The sequence below is a fragment of the Cupressus sempervirens genome, chromosome 3 (assembly GCF_028749045.1).
Source record: "Cupressus sempervirens isolate cs-2001-9-10 chromosome 3, ASM2874904v1, whole genome shotgun sequence".
In the NCBI taxonomy this organism is placed as follows: domain Eukaryota; kingdom Viridiplantae; phylum Streptophyta; class Pinopsida; order Cupressales; family Cupressaceae; genus Cupressus; species Cupressus sempervirens.
The window spans coordinates 38,123,260-38,138,598 of NC_143120.1; positions in this window are offsets into that span (position 1 = coordinate 38,123,260).

Here is a 15,339-nt window from a genome sequence, read left to right on the forward strand (position 1 = left end):
ATGGAGTAACTAAGAGGGGGGGTGAATCAGATACTACAAAAAAAAATCCATAGATCCCTTAGATGTCTAATAAAACTAATTACTACTGTCACTTAGTAAACATACAAAAAATGTTGTAACTTAGTAGATGCAGTGTATGTTAACTTTAATAGATATTAAACATTAACATGCAAGCATAAAACAAATAACATGAACACATGAGACACCAAAATTAACATGGAAACACAATATGGGAAAAACAACCAAGTAACTAGCTACTAATTTTCACTCTTTTGAAGTGAGCCCTGTTAGGAGTCAACTTGGTTAAAGGTTACAAAACACACTATTAGGTGTGACCTTGTTCACTATGAATTTGATATTTTGAATAATCATAATGGGATCTCCACTATGACTTTTTTTATTCAAAGTGGGATCCCCACTTTGAATTATAAAATCTAATCTAATATGAATTCTATATTCTGAATAGTCATAATGGGATCTCCACTATGACTATTTTATTCAAAGTAGGATCCCCACTTTGAATTATAAAATCTAATGGATTCACCCCTATGAATATTTTATTTAAAGTGTGTCTCATACAAATAATTTTTAATTCATCTAAATCTCACCACGGTAAATCCTAAACTCTACCCCAAACTCTTTAAAAAAAAACTATTAAATAGGAAGCATTCTAAGAGGGAAAAAAGATCTCATTTTGGCTAATATTATGCTGCAAGATTTGAAGACCTTCTTGCTTGTGGAGAACTTCTTGCTTCTTGTCTCATTCTTACATCCACTCTTTTGCCACCATTATGCTGCAAGATTGAAGACTTATGCTTGTGGAGAACTTCTATTTCTTGTCTACATTCTCTCATCCATGGCATTTTAGCATATAGCATTTTAGCATAGTTGCATGTTAATGTAGTTTCTTTGCAATAGCTTAAATAAAATAGCATAATAGTGGGGTTTGTAACACTTGCATATTACTTAGCATAGTTGCATTTTGTATCCTCATTCTAGCTTAGATTCTATAGTGCCTACCCCTAGTTCGCATTTCTACTATCGATGCCAAACTCTTTTAGGCCAATTTATGCTAGATGTTTAGTAGCATTACTTTCAGATTATCAGATATTGTTTCACATTTAGTTGATTATATGATGAGATTACTTGATACTCTATATTTCATATATGTGTAATGATTATTATAGTGTTTTCAAGCATTGATGGTGATTAGATAGATGGTTTATTTTATGTGTTTTCTTATGGATAATTACACCATACTTGCATGTGTATGGTGTGCGTGTTTGTTTTCTTTATGTATGGCATTTCTGATGTGGTTAAGGAAGGGAGTCGTAGTCACCTACTAGTCGAGATCTACATGATGCACCACTTCCTGCCATTGCCTGTTTAGCTTAGAATATTGTGTTTGTACATGTGTGAATTTTATGTAAGTTGTAGGTACTCGGTATCGACTTCCCTGAATTGCCAAGATGAGCTTACCCTATCGCATTATCTCAATGGTAAGAGAGAGGAGATAAATTCTCAAGTCAAAATCCTAAACTTTAAAGCCATTTGTCCTAATTGAAAATTAGGACAAGTATCTAAGTCGTGTAACCTCTGAATGTGTCAAATGATGTGAATTCATGATTATAACCCTCTGGTTTGATTTTGTATGTGTTTTTCTATGATGGATTTTCGTATGTTGTTTTATGAGTCTTTGGTGTTTTTTCTATTAATTAAGTCAAATTAAAAGTTTAAATTAATGATTTAATTTAATGGAAAATTATTGGACACTTTAATATTTAATTGTATTTAATTAAATGAGAAATTAATTAAATAAAAAGAATTAAATTTGGAGATAAAAGTTATAAGGATAATTTTACAACGTGATAATATTTATTTAATTTAATAATAATATATTTAGAGTTCATTTTTAAATAAATGCTAAATGATATTATTATTTAAGTCAATGAATATTTTATTGATTAAGTTTCAAAATAAATAAAAAAGGGAAAAGATATTAAATTATTAAAAGTTGTAAGTTAGAATGAGATTGAAAATATAAGAAATTAATTAAAAAGATAAAACATGTGCACTTAATAAAGATATTTTAATAAAGTGTGCATGAGATATTAAAGTTAATAAATTATTTTAAAAGAATTCAAGTGGAAATTAAATAAACTTATTTAATAATTCTTTTAACGTGCATGAAAAAGATTAATGCAAGATAAAAGAAAAGTTAATTTGAAGTTGAGTTTTGTGAACAAGGAGTTCTCTTGGGTGAATGCACAATTAGTGCCCCGATTTAAGGAGAGGACTCTTTATCTCCATTGGGAGGGTTCATTTTGGAGGGAGAAAAATTCGGACGTAAACTTTTGGAAGCGAATTTTTGGGAAAAGTTTCAAAGAGAAGTTTTTGGATGGAAGCAAATTCTCTCACAATTGTTGGGTGGTTGCATATTAGCATTAGGCTTAGGTAGGGTTTTGTGTTTTGATCACTAGGGGAATTATGTAATTCAATATATTTTATCTACTTCATGCTTGTAGAAATTTGTTTTCTGCAATTTCGTTGTATGAATCTTGCCACCCTTCATTCTGAATCTTTTCCTATTTGATTCCATCTATAAACCCAGATTGAAAAACTATTTAGAAAACCTCGTTCTACAATTGAAAGAAATTAGTATTAAATTGGGATCTAGGTTTGAATTAAAATGGAATTGAGAAATTTAATCTAGGTAGGGTTTGAAATTGGATAAAGAAAATTCTAAGTTGGAAAATTTTGCATGGTTAATGTTATTTTCTCTATCAGACTATATTTGTAAATGTTATTAAAAAGAAAAAGAAATAAATAAAAATCATTTATTTAAAATATTGTTAGTTTTTGTAAGAAGAATTTTATTCAAAATAAAAATAATTTTTAAAAAAAATAATGCATATGTAATACGCATTAAGAAGGGGTTTCAAAAGCTTGATTTTAAATATATATATATATATATATATATATATATATATATATATATATATATATATATATATATATTTGGGTGGGTGGGGGCCACCACCCCCCCACCCACCTTTCTCCTTCCCTTTTTAAATTCTAGCGGCCATTAATGCTCACGCGGCAGGACGACAAAGCTACCACAGCAAAGCTACTGCCCTGGACAGTAGAGCTGCCATAGTAGTAGGGTTGTCATGGGCAGCAGCTGCGATTTTTAAATCGCATGTTTTTTTTATGGTTTTACTTTAACATAGTTAATATTATTTAAAAATTAGTTTATTAAAAAAATTAATTTAATTAAAATTTAAATATAGTTTAGATATAATTTAATTAAAAGTTTAATGTTAATTTATGTTAGAATTTATAATCTTTCCTTGATTGTATTTATTAAATGGGATAAACCAAGGTATCTCTTATGTTGTTTGTCCTCTAGTCCATATGTGAGGACAAGTCTTTTTTGTAATTCCTTTATTAAGGAAAATAGTGTATTCCTCCTTAAGAGGATTATGACACTTGTTATGCACACACTTATGAATGTGGCAATCATTCACTTGGGAGTTACAAATAACTCCTCTTCTCATCTCTTTATAAAAGATTTTTCTCTCTCATTCTAAACACACAATCACGATGTTGTTCATGTAATGAGCACTATGGCTCCTCATTCTCTCTCTCGCTCTCTCTCTCTCTCTCTCTCTCTCTCTCTCTCTCTCTCTCGCTCTCTCTCTCTCTCTCTTCATTCTTAGGCATTTGCCTCATTCATATAATTCACAAGGGGTTTTCTTTGCTTTCCCCTTTCAAAATTTGTGCCTCCATTTTTGTGTTGATCTTGGAAAGCTCTTTAAAGTATGGTAATTATGTTCATCACAAGCTCTCTTAGATTAATTTATGATTCATTAATTTTAGTTCATTTCAACTTTATTATTTCTAACATGGTATCAGAGCTACTAATCCTTGTTTTGAGTTTTATGTGATGAAGGTTGTCATTCATTGGAAGCACATCTTATTAAATAATCTCCACCTAAGTATCTATATTAAAATATTATTAATTTTTTTTGCTCTTGTTCTAACAAGTAGCATTTATCAATTTTAGTTTAATAGTATTTATTATTGTTATTTTAATTGTTTAATATTTAAAATTTTAAAAAAAGTACATTATTATTTCCCTAACATTTTTATTGAAGGGACTACTTAAGTAATGATAATTGATGTTATTTATGTACGCACCTAAATTTGATTCCACCACTTCGGTAATCCTATTTAGCTATCTCTAAAGGCATCATTAACTAAATTCTTATTTAATTAATCCTTTTCCACCCCCTAGCTAATTAATTTAATTAATCATTTATAGTCCTAATTGATAAATCAAATAACCCACTATTTATCAATTAATCCTATTCTCCTATCTAATTCCAAAACCCTCATTTATTAAATAAGTATATTTGATAAATAAAGCCCTCAAAACCTAATAATCCTAAAACTATCCTAAATACCCCCATTAGCTTAAATCCATGCCATCCACCCATACTAACCAAGCTTACCACTAACTCACCCACCCTTATCAATACGATCCACTTGCACATCTCTAACATCCCTAATCTAATCCTAACCCAAGCCTAACCCATCTCCTAATCATTTGCACAATCCTAAATGAGCTTAAGACTTTCCTAATCCAAACCAAAGTCTCCCCTCAAAATATCTCAACCACCAAGCCATAAATGCTCTCACAAAGCCATAAATGACTCTTACAAGCCCATTTATTGTTCTTACAAGCCATTATGAGGGTCTTTATGAGCTTTGAGCCTCCTTTGTTGACCCCTCAACCCCTCTTTCTCTAACCAATGACCCTATGACATGTGTCACTCCCTAATTGGCTATAAGGAAGCACAATCCATGTGCTCTCCTCTCATTCAATCTGAGCCCTCCATAAGCTTTCTCCTTTCTTTCCATCCTAGCCATTTATCCCTCAAGCCCTTTGCCTATTTAAGGAATCCCCTCCCAAGCCATTTTAATCACAATCCATCAAGTAAAGTCATAATGCCATTTTGAGAACAGGTTTTACATCTACATCCATTATCCACATCCAAAATCCAAGAATCTCCATTGAAACAAATTTGAGCACCCATCTTGAGCATACATCCCTAAAACACAAGCCTTAATTAGACATAGTGAATCAACAAAGAGCCATTCCTATTGGGAGATTCTTTTAATGGCTCATATTCCCAATTAGGAACCCTCTTTTGTCTATCTTGAAGTTTATGTTTGTTATTAGTTTGTAGAAGCTTTATTTAAATTTGGTTTCTCCTAACATGCTAACAACTCACGTATACATTTTTGGCATGCCTGGTGGGACCCCGCAAGGGTCATTTTAGTCTTCATTAATGCTAGTTTTACATGCTTTTTTCATGTTTTGGCTAACCATGCAAAACTAACATTAATGACAATATCTTTTGTTTGTGTTGCTTTCTGATTTTGCTTGCAGGGCCACATTGAATGCCTCAAGAATGCACTCCCAACCCTGTTCTTGATTTTCACCCAGTGAACGATCAAAATACAAAAACTTTTTGCATCCTCACAACCCTAGGAATGTGATCTCGTAGTCCCAAGAATGCACCATACTCCGAAAAGATCATGAACCCACAGCCCTAGGAACATAGAAAGACCAGCAAGAACGCCAACAAATAGTTCCAATCAACTCACACGTATCGATAAACCCAACCAATGAACCCGCTGGCCAATCTGTTAATGGGGACGTGCCTTAGAATAGCGAGATCATCATTCCCGCTTGTGGGAACACTGAATTTTCCTATCTTAAACTTCTCAAAATTATAATAAAACTTTGTCTGCGGGATCGTCATTCCAACTTGTGGGAACATTTTAAGGCCATAAATCTGCGAGATCGCTTTGTCAAAAAGAGCTCTTGAGTTTTTGGCTCGTGGTTTTTATTTCCTTTTTTTGACAGTCTTTCTTTTCATTCTCATGATCCAGAATCATAGCAAGATTGTCATTCCCACGAATAGAAACTCCAGCGAGATCACAAACCTGCTTGCGAGAATCTGTGTACCCTCGCGAGAATGCTGGTTCTCATATTTTCTCTGCGGGAATGCTATTTGTTTTGTTGATCTAGTTAAAGTCATTTCCACTTGTCTTTGCAAATTGAAAACAATTAACTTGTATGTCTAAAAACCCCACAAATCAAACACTTCATTTTGGTGCTTTAAAAAGAACAAACAAATCTCTCTTTTGCATGCAACTTAGGTAAATTTGATTTTTGAGCACTTACAAAATTTGTTAAGTTAAAAACAAATCAACAAAAATAAAATTGAGTAGTTTTCATTGGACTCACCATTTTTCTAACCACCCATCAATTCAAACCCTTTGGTTGCAATCTCAGCACCATACTCGGGGCGATGGGTCCACTTGAAAAAGGTGTTAAGTGTTCCATAATCAGATTCTACTTAATTAGCTTTTGAGGGTTTGTCTTAACTTATAAGATTTCTTGAATGTCCAAAAATATAGATTAAATTGATTACAATTCAAGCTTGGGTTTTAAAACTAAACAAAAATCAATTGACGTGGAGGGCCTCCAGGCATGCAAGATTTAATTTGCAGACCCTAACTCTTCCTCTTCCTTGCATTCTTCGACCAATGTTACTTTTGTTGATGCATCTCAAAGTTAGAATTGAACATCTATATCTTAATCACTTGTGTTTTCAATAGATCAAACAATCTAAGAATCAATTGGTCAAAGAACCCTACTTTTTAGCCCAAGGTCATCCGAATCTTCTCTCCCCTTGTCACCTTTGTGGGCCATCTTGGGTGCATAAGACTAGGATCCAAAAACTTGTTTTTAGTTTTAGGGGGCCTACTTGGGGATTTCATCACCCCTTGGGATGACCTCAACTCCAGCGTTTCAGTAGAGTATAAAGATCAGGAGGTGAATCCAAAGACACCTCTCTTGGGATCAAGATTTTGTCACTCGGGTTAAGCCTCAAGGAACTTTATACCCTTGAGAAGTGAAAGAGGAGAAATGGGTTACTGCTCCTCTTGGTTGTGTGACATCTTTTTGATTTCATCTATGAATTTGGGCCTCATGTACTTTGTGTATATCGAGGACTCCTCAGATAAACCAACTGTTAGCTTTGTAGCCAACCATCTAGGATGTTCATGTGCTTGAAGTGATTGCTCAAAACATTTGTAAAAACATACACACTCATTGGCACAAGTATCACATTTTGAAAATCAAAACTTCTATTTGGTTGTTCCTATCTATTGCTTGATCTTTTACTTGTTGAATGAATGTTTGTCAAACTTGGTCAATCCTAGCTTAGGGCACTTAGCGTAGTCACCACCTCCAAGAACCCCATGGTTGTGTTTTTAATGCTTGGAAATATCTCATGTCAAGCCATCCTAAGACTAAGTTTAAGAAGGCTAAGCTTCCTCAAATACCAGCCTTTAAGGAAATCGGAGAAAAGCATAAGAAACATACCCCTAACCCTAGGATTGCCAAATTGGATCAAATTGAGAAAGACAGAGCTGAGGTAGCATTGCAAACTGAATGGGACTACAAAATCCAAAACCTAACCCTTCGACATGGTGTTAATATGAGCCTTATCAGCAACTCTACTATTACTCATTCTGATTAGGTCCTTCCTTTTTCCACACACACTTACACACGTATAGGTTTATTCACTCATCTAGGAATTGCACTATCCCATTCAAGCATTTGAAGTTAGACCATCTCCTCTCATCTTAGGTTGTTGAAGAAGAATCCTCCACCTGCATTGTTAAAATCTTAGCATTATTTCCTCACTCACTTAGATATTTTTTTGCATCACATCTCTCATCATCTTGAGTATCCTTGAAACACAACACTTTGCTAGGATTAGGTTGTTGTTGGTGTCCCACATCACCTTGAGCCAAAGGTTAGGGTCACACTTTTTTGCATCACCATCACATTTCCCACATTCATATTTTAAAATACAAATTTCTTGCACTTAGCACCATATCATTTGGACACCCTTAGTATCATCCCTCACTGCATTTGCATCTTTAGGAAAAGCTTCCTTTCATGCCACCCACCACATGTTTTGGTAGGCACACACAGAAAAGAGACATGGATCATAGTCATAGTGGTAACACATCCTGAGCTCAGCCATACTCTGTAGTATCCCTGACACCATCAGACCCACCACTGTAAATCCCAAAAGAACCAAGATCATCCATAGATATTGAGGCTTTCATGAACCAACCTGGTCATGCTACCATCATAAATGCCATCATAGATCGCAACAAGGAAACCATCATGGAAAATTTCTTGCGAGACAAAGTTGGTATCTTTGAGTTTGGATGTCCACCACCTATCAACATAACAGATCCTACTCATTGTTTCGATGGCAACCACCTTAGGTAGAACCAGCAGACCCAAATATCCCCTCAACCCAAGTGTTGGTTCCCATTCCACAGAACACTCATCCCATTCTCACTCAGCCATTAGTGCATACTACATCTCAATCGACCTCAAGTATACATTTTGCATCTATTTCCACCACTCATTTTTTTGCTCCACCAAATCCTCCATTTGCATCTAACAGCACTACCTTTTCGCTTCCACCCCATATTGTATCTAGCCTATTTGCTACTCAAATACCACCAATAGGGTCCAATACCTCATCTTCCATCCAACCAAACATCACTATCAACCCCTTTGTACCTAGATAGAGCTCTTCAACTGCATTTCCTGTAGGGCCTTGGAATATTACTGCGACACAAGCACCTATCACTAGTCTTCCCCCTAGCACTGCAGTCACGTCTGCACCTTCAACACTGTCATCCACTGCTTCACATAGCTATTCACTCATACGTCTCACCAACTATTTCTCCATGCCACCTCTAGGAAATAGCCCAAATCCACCGCCACTATAGTTCCCTTCAGTAAACACTTCGCTACAAATTAACTAGCTTGTGCCTACTCCAAATCAGTCCTACTCTCAAGTAGGCACACAACCCACATATATTGGGCATGGTATATATTCTCAGAGCATAGCACAAGCATTATCTGCATTACCACCATTTCAGCCACAGTCTTCACATCAGTAGTATGCCCAAGCACCCATACAAAACTATCTCATAGGGCAGCAACCTCATAGTTATCTACCACACCAACTTGAGCAAATGCAATAGTATGCACAACCAACATTCCAGCAAACCATAGCATCCACTCCACTAATTATTAAAACCATTTTTCCATAGATGCCATATGGTCATCAGAGTTCTCCATATCACACTTCAAATTCTGGCACGTATCCTACACTGGAGGCACCTAGATTAGGGGCACTTGCTCCTCCACCTGTAAAGTCTAAATGAGAAGAGATGAAAAATGCTCTCAAAGCCCTCAAGGATGGGATAGACACCAAAACTTTCAAATTTGAAAATGATTGCCCATACCCCTTTGATAGGACTATCACATTGACTCCATTTCCTAAACATTTTGAGATCCCCAAGTTTGACAAATTTAGGGGGAAGAGTGATCCAGTCACACATGTTAAGGAATTCAATATGCATTGCCAGGAAGTAGCTTATAATGATGTGTTCCTCATGCAGTTCTTTCCCAAGATCCTAGCAAGACCAGCCTTGGAATGGTTCTATCATATACCTCAAGGTACTATTAAAAATTTTTCAAAACTTTCTGAGGCCTTTTTTGCTCAGTATACCCATCTCGTTGAAAATGAATTATCTATAGTGGACCTTGTCCACACCAAAAAAAAGTGAGGGGAAAGCTTTACAGAGTACTTACAATGTTGGCAGATCCTCACAAAAAGGATCTCTTGTACCATCCCTGAGCACCATCTTGTAAAGATGTTCATAAACAACGCACACCCTAGCCTCGCTCATCATATGGTTCTGAACTGTTTACAAACATACAAGGACATCAAAGAGAAAGGAATGGGCATTGAGAAAGGCCTCATTAAAGATGGTGTCATCAGATTATACAAAGAAAACACCCAGGACCACAGTCCGAGCAATGACAAAACTTGATATTGGAACAAAAACAAGAATACAGTGACAGATGGTGCCATTGACACTCGACAGGTCCATATTGTTGGGGTGGCTACTAGTGTTCCCACCATATTTTGCCAACAACAAACTTATCAACAACAACCTCCTGCATATCACTAGCCACCCATGAAAACTCATCAGCAAATACCTATTCCTCGTAATCAAACTAATGTTATCACACTGTTGGCAAGAAGTAAACCACGTGTTCAGTGGCAACCATGAACATACACCCCATTGGGGGAACCTCTTGATACAATCTTCAAAAAATTGGCCAAAGATAACCTTGTTCAATATCCACAAATGCAACCCTTGGAACCCAATCAATCTAGAGCATCTTGGTACAAAGGTAACAAACATTGCAAATTCCATCGTGTCAAAGGGCACACTACCCTTAAATGCATGCAACTTAAGGATTATGTACAGGACCTCATTGACCAAAAAGAGATCATAGTGGGGGCACAACCCTCACCTAATGCAGGATTAATGATGTATCAAAATGCTTTCCCTCCTCATAACATGAACCCAAGAAAGGCACTTGCAAACCCTCCTATCAAGAAACCCAACAATGCTCCAAGTAAACAAGGTGACAACCGAGACACATCTCAAAATTATACCTCAGCATACTTAGACTATGGTAGCTTAATTGGTTGCATATCCCAAGTTGAACCATCTATCAATGTCATCAATATCAAAGGCCCAAATACTCAGTGTGCAGTTGCTACCCATCAGACACGACTCAATATAGTTGGTCCACCTATATCCACACAAATCAGACCACCATCAGTATGACCACCTCCATCTCGAGCATCTCCATTAGAATCACCTTCACTAGGGCCATAGTATAACATTTTGAAACACCTTGGAAACACGTTGGCCCAGATCTCCATCCTAGATCTCTTATGAACAAGCCCACTTTACCAAGAGATCCTTGATAGAACTCTACATGAGTCATGCATCCCCTCCAACATAAATGCCACTAAGTTTCACAACTTGTTTAGCCATCTTTCAGCCTCATGTGCCTTATCTTTCAAAACCATTGATATCCTAGCAATTGAACCTGATCACATCCTCCCACTTCGCATCATTGTTATGGTTTCTGAATTTGTAGTTAAACATGTCATGATAGATAATGGATTGGCTCTAAACCTATGCACTCTAAAGTTCATCAAGTAGGTAGGATATACTAAAGCAGATATCATCAATGAGGTGATCACCATCAAGGCATATGACAATTTGGAGCATACTACTGAAGGAACCATCTTGCTCCCTATCAGAGTTGGCCCAGCCACTCAAGAAACACCTTTTCATGTAGTTGATCTTAATCTTCCATATAACATCTTAATCTTCCATATAACATCCTCCTCGGTCATCCATGGATTCATGCCATGAAGGCTATTTTTTCCACATATCATCAGTGCATCAAATTTTTGCATAATGGCACTGAGATAACCATCCATGCAGATCCTGACCCCTTTTCTTATTGCAATGCGGTTGAAACTTCATACACCAATCACTGTCTTGGGATCAAAATTGGCACCACCATGGCTAGCTCCTTTGGCACCTACCATGATCTAGACACCATTTTAGCCTCCACTCTCTCCACAGTTAAGATCACCTACCAAGGTTGTGGCAAGTATAGTCTCACAGATGCTTTTGTTGTCAGCGCTCTACCACTTGACCCACATACTCAAGGATGCCCAATACATCAAGGGCCTATACCAAAAACTACCTCTCAACTTCACCAGTTGGGCCCTACCACATTTTTCACTAAAGGTATCCTTGATGGAGTATAAAACACACCAGACATTAACACATGGTTATACAAAGAGCCACCTCCTAAAAGTGAAGCACTTCTTGATCACTTTAAACAGAAATATCCCTGGTCACATCACTTGGTCACGGAGCAGTGGGATTATCAAGGAGGTGGTTTAGGCTACCAAGAATCAGGTATGAGATAGCCTATAGAAGCACACCAAGGGAAAAAAAACCAAAGGCTTGGGCTATGGACTCCCCACAACTAGGGGCACTACAACAGAAGGCCACGCCTTCATGAACATCCAAAGAACTCTTGTTGAGGTTTAAGACATCCCTAAGGAAGTTGAAAAGAAAGCTTACAATGATATTTTCCTTGATGAAATAATCCTTGGAGCCTCTATGCTCTGCCAGTTATCATTAAATCTCATAGACCTCCCCCTCTCTCACCCTGAACTCATAGATTGGGACCAACCAAGTTTTGTTCATGTTGACGAGTTCTCTACCGATCATGCACTCCTTAAATTCATGGGGGCAGAAATGGCCACCTCCACCATCGGTGTATGTCTACAAGCTGGATCTTGCAGGTTACTTTGGGGAGGAGGAAATCTCTAGTCGCAAAAATGAAATTATAAAAGGAACAAAAAAGATAAAAGATAAAAGAAAAACATCCCATGGTGAAAAATCCTCTGGAGCACCATTGGGTGACTCAAAAATTGAAACAAAAATAAAGGATGTATCCAATGGTGAAAACCTTTCAGAGGCACCTAAGGATGGAGATTTCATCCTCTCCCCACAAGAGCATCAACCTCCTATATCTTCAGTTTTGATAGAAGAAACTTGGCCTCTAAATATCAGTTTGACAGAGATACCACATATCACATACATCACAGCCTCTCTACCACCTGAACAAGCATATCTTCTTCTTGAAGTTCTCCATGAAAATATAGGCTGCTTTACATGGTCATATTAGGATATGCCAGGGTTGGACTCCAAACTAGTTGTACACCATCTGGCAGTGGATCTAGGGGCCAAGCCCGTCAAGTAGAAACTTCAAAAAATGCACCCCAAAGTGGCTTTATTAGTCAAAGCAGAGCTAGAAAAGTTGTTAGAGGCCAAAACCATTTGACCAATAGATTATTCGGAATGGATTTATAATATGGTAGCTATTACCAAGCCCTCTGGTGATATCAAGATTTGCACCAATTTCAGGGATCTTAATAAAGCTTGTCCAAAGGATGACTTTCCATTGCCAAATATCGACATGATTGTGGATCTCACCGTAGGTCATGAACTCTTGTCATTAATGGATGGTTTCTCTGGATATAATTAGATTCATATAGAAAAAGAAGATCAGCATAAGACCACATTTACTACACCTTGGGGCACATTCTACTACAATATGATGCCATTTGGTTTAAAGAACTTCGGGGCAACCTATCAACGCATGATGATGGTCATCTTCCATGACCTAATCCATAAGATACTTGAGGATTATGTGGATGATATTCTAGTCAAATCTCTCAATGCTTTGGATCACTTATCTCACCTCGAGGAAGTGTTCAATCAACTGGTAGAATATTGTCTCATGCTAAATCCAAAGAAGTGTGTCTTCGGTGTTACTTCAGGAAAGCTCCTAGGCTTCATTGTGTCATAGTGCAGTATTGAGATTGACCCTAAGAAGGTTAAAGCCATCATGGATATGGCTCCTCCTAGGACACTCAGGCACCTGCATTCTTTGCAAGGAAAACTCCAATCAGTCTGGTGGTTCATTTCTCAGCTTGCTGATAAGTGTCAACCTTTTACTCACCTGCTTAAGAAAGATCAAAATTTCAAATGGGACCCAGCTTGCTAGCGCAATTTTGAGCTCATCAACCAATACTCAGCTAATCCACCTATTTTGGTTCCTCTAGTTGTGGGGCACCCCCTCATATTGTACATCATAGCTACTCCCATAGCATGAGGTGCTATGCTAGCACAACTTGACGATGTAGGAGAGGAACGAGCTATTTATTACATTAGCCAAACATTAGTAGGCTATGAGCTTAACTACATGCCAATGGAGAAGGCATGCTTAGTAGTGGTGTTTGCCACCCAGAAGCTACCTCACTAAATGTTGAGTCATACTATACAACTGATATCAAAGATTGATCCATTGAAATATATGCTCTCTTGTCCAGTACTCACTGGATGCCTAGCAAAATGGGTTATGCTACTTAGTGAATTTGACATTCAATATGTTGACAGAAAGGCCATCAAAGGCCAGGCTATTGCGGATCATTTGGCTGATGCACCCTTAGTTGTAGATCACCCACTCATCATGGAATTTCCAGACGAATACCTCTGTTTGATAGAAAAACAATCACTCTGGAAGCTATATTTTGATAGCTCCTTTACATCTCATGGCTCCAGTGTGGGCATACTCTTCATTACACCTTAAGGTGATTATATTCCTAAATCTTTCAAGCTACAATTTTGGTGTACCAATAAAATTGCAGAGTATGAGGCCCTTGTTGCAGGACTAAAAATCTCTATTGAATGGAATATCATAGAGCTTCAGGTCTATGGTTATTCTCAACTTATCATCAAACAAGCTTTGAATGAATATCAAACCAAGGATGACAAGTTACTACCTTAAAAGATCTGGTTGATAAATTAAAGGACCATTTCACTCAGATCTAGCTCATACAGATACCTAGACTCCATAATAACGTAGTTGATGTTATGGCTACTATTGGTTCTCTCTTGGAAATACCACATGAAGCTATGCAATATGAATTCTTGGTTGAGCAGCTACATGAACCTGCACATGAGAATGATGAATCAACATGGGTCTGTATCTTGGTTGGTCCCCAATCTCCATGGTACCATGAAATTCATGCTTACCTACTAAATGGTATCATATCTCCTCACCTCACATGAACCCAACGCGAAAACCTTATTCACAAAGCTTCCCGTTACACTATCATCACCTAAACCCTATATCCTCATGGTTATCATGATACTCTCTCTCAATGTTTAGATCAAAATGAGGCTACAATGGCTCTCAAAGAGGTACATGCAGGACTTTGTGGTGCTCACATGAGCAAGATGGTGCTAGCAAAGTAGATCTTTCAGGCTGGATATTATTGGCCTACTCTAGAATAGGATGCGTGTGAATTTGTGAAATGATGTTTACCTTATCAAAAACATGCTAATTTAATCTGGGCTCTAGCACAGGACTTGCAACCCATTGCACCACCATGGCCTTTTGCCTATTGGGGATTTGATCTTGTTGGTCTTATTGTGCCATTTTCTTCAGAAGGGCACAAGTGGATAATCACCGCCACTGATTATTTCACTAAGTGGGTCGAAGCAGTTCCCCTTGTTACTGCCACAAGAGTTTAGGTGTCTAAAGTTTATATTGTATCATATCATATGTCACTTTGGCATCCCAACTACCATTTTCATAGACCATGAAGGTAATTTTGAAAACCTAAATATGGAGGAATTGTGCACTTCCCTTCACATCCACCACCACTTTTCTAGCCCATATTTACCACAAGGTAAGAGTCA